At 41.2% G+C, this 2,327-nt stretch overlaps 1 non-coding gene across 1 annotated transcript; it reads left to right on the top strand.

Annotated features, from left to right (window-relative positions):
* Nucleotides 1–203: 203 nt before the first annotated feature.
* TRNAM-CAU (transfer RNA methionine (anticodon CAU)) lies at nt 204–276 on the top strand. Its single transcript has one exon. It is a non-coding gene; the product is annotated as a tRNA-Met (tRNA).
* Nucleotides 277–2,327: the final 2,051 nt, after the last annotated feature.

Genomic DNA, 2,327 nt, shown 5'->3' with positions numbered 1-2,327 from the left:
GTTCAGTCTCTCATTCATGCTCCTTACATCTAGTCTGGCTTCTGGCAGCTCTTCCCTCTTCCCTCAGCTTCCAGATGGCCACCTCCTCTCTATGTCTTCACGTGGTCTCTGTGCTCCTGTATCCCGCCCTGGTGTCTCTATTTCCTCCTCTTACAAGGACACCAGACAGACTGAATCAAGACCCACCCTAACAGCCTCACTGTGCCCTCTTAGCACATTAGGCAGCGCGTCAGTCTCATAATCTGAAGGTCCTGAGTTCGTGCCTCAGAGAGGGCAGATCATACCTTTGGACTTTCCTGGTGGCTCAGACGGTAAAGCGTCTGCCTACAATGCGGAAACCCAGGTTCAATTCCTGGGTTGGGAGGATCCCCTGGAGAAGGAAATGGCAACCCATTCCAGTACTCTTGCCTGAAAAATCCCATGGACGGAGGAGCCTGGTAGGCTACAGTCCATGGGGTCGCAAAGAGTTGGACAGGACTGAGCGACTTCACTTTCAACTTTCACCTTTTTACAGGCCTCATCTCTAGTTACAGTCACAATCTGAGGTACTGGGGTGCAGGCTTCAATGTGAATTTTGCCACAACACAAATCAGTTCACAAGTAGCTTCCAGGCATCCCTTCTTACCTCCCTGGCCATTCTCTTTGAGCTTTCTTTGTTCCTTCTCTTTTGTCTTGCCTCTCATGTTGCAGTGCGCAGGACTCAGTCTCTGGGGTCCCTTCTGCTTGTTATCTACACTTTATTCTTACGTTATCCCATCTACTCCCATGGCTCTAAATGTTATCGTGCTGGCCAGAATGCTCGCTTCCCTTTTTCTGTTAGATGGCTCTAGTAGCCCTTAGGTGTCTCTAACTTCATTTAAAACAATTTTGTTAGATTGTATTGTGACGGCTCTCAGATCAGCATGCATTTAAAAAAAAAAAAATCAAAATGGACAAATTTTTGTGTAGCTATTTTAATATTGAAAATGGAAGAGAACAAGCAACATTTTTGACATATTATGCTTTATTGTTTCAAGAAAGGCAAAAGCACAATTGAAATGCAAAAAAAGATTTGTGTAATGTATAAAGATTGAACCTGTCAAACCTGATTTGTGAAGTTTCATGCTTGAGCTTTCTCACTGGATGGTGCTCCACGGTGGGATAGACCAGCTGAAGTTTATAATGTCAAACTGAAAAACTAGTTGAGAAAGTCAACGTTATATCACGCAGGAGATAGCTGACATACTCTAAATATCCAAATCAAGCACTGAAAATCATTTGCACCAGCTTGGTTATGTTCATCATTTTCATGTTTGGGTTCAACGTAAGTTAAATGAGAAAAATCTTTTTGACTGTAATTCCACATATGATTCTCTACTTAAACTAATGAAAAGGTTTCATTTTAAAAACAAATTTTGATGAACAATGGAAAGTGGATACTGTGCAGTAATGTGGAATGGAAGAGATCATGAGGCAAGCGAAAGGAACCACCTCCAACCACATCAAAGGCTAGTCTTCATCTTTAAAAAGTGATGTTGCATATATGGTGGGATCAGAAGGGAGCCCTTTGTTACGAGCTCCTTCTGGAAAACCAAACTATTAATTCAAACAAGTACGGCTCCCAGTTAGACCAACTGAAAGCAGCGCTTGATGAAAAGCATGCAGAATTAGTCAACAGAAAACTCATAGTCTTCCATCAGGATAAGGCAAGGCTGCATGTTTCTTTGATGACCAGGCAAAACTATTACAGCTTGGCTAGGAAGTTCTGATTGATCCACCGTTTTCACCAGACATTGCACCCTTGGATTTCCATTTGCTCTTGTCTTTACAAAATTCTTCTAATGGAAAAGAATTCAATCCCCTGGAAGACTGTAAAAGTCACCTGTAACAGTTCTTTGCTCAAAAAGATAAAAAGTTTTGGGAAGATGGAATTGTGAAGTTGCCTGAAAAATGGCAGAAAGTAGTGGAACAAAATGGTGAATATGTTGTTCAATAAAGTTCTTGGTGAGAATGAAAATGTGTTTTTTACCTAAAAACTGAAAGAACTTTTTGGCCAGTCTGAAGCCTACATAGCAGTGACACCTGTGTGTACATTTCTAGCCCTGACCTCTCCCCTGACTTCTACTCTGATGCTCTCTAGCTTTGCCAGTTACCTCACCTCTCTGAAATGCACATTTCTTAACTATGAATAGCAGTAACAGTGCTTAGTTCTTGGAGTATTTTGAAAATTTAGCACAACAATGCATATTAAACGCAGCATACTGTTAACAATTAACATCAACTTTATTTTTATGTCTTTGGAATTTCTCCGTGAAGGTGTTAAACCATATGCCTAAATGCTTCCTTCT

Source organism: Ovis aries, chromosome 3 (assembly GCF_016772045.2).
Source record: "Ovis aries strain OAR_USU_Benz2616 breed Rambouillet chromosome 3, ARS-UI_Ramb_v3.0, whole genome shotgun sequence".
NCBI lineage: Eukaryota > Metazoa > Chordata > Mammalia > Artiodactyla > Bovidae > Ovis > Ovis aries.
The sequence above is the reverse complement of the archived record's forward strand: the minus strand, read 5'-3'. Positions and strand labels throughout refer to the sequence as shown.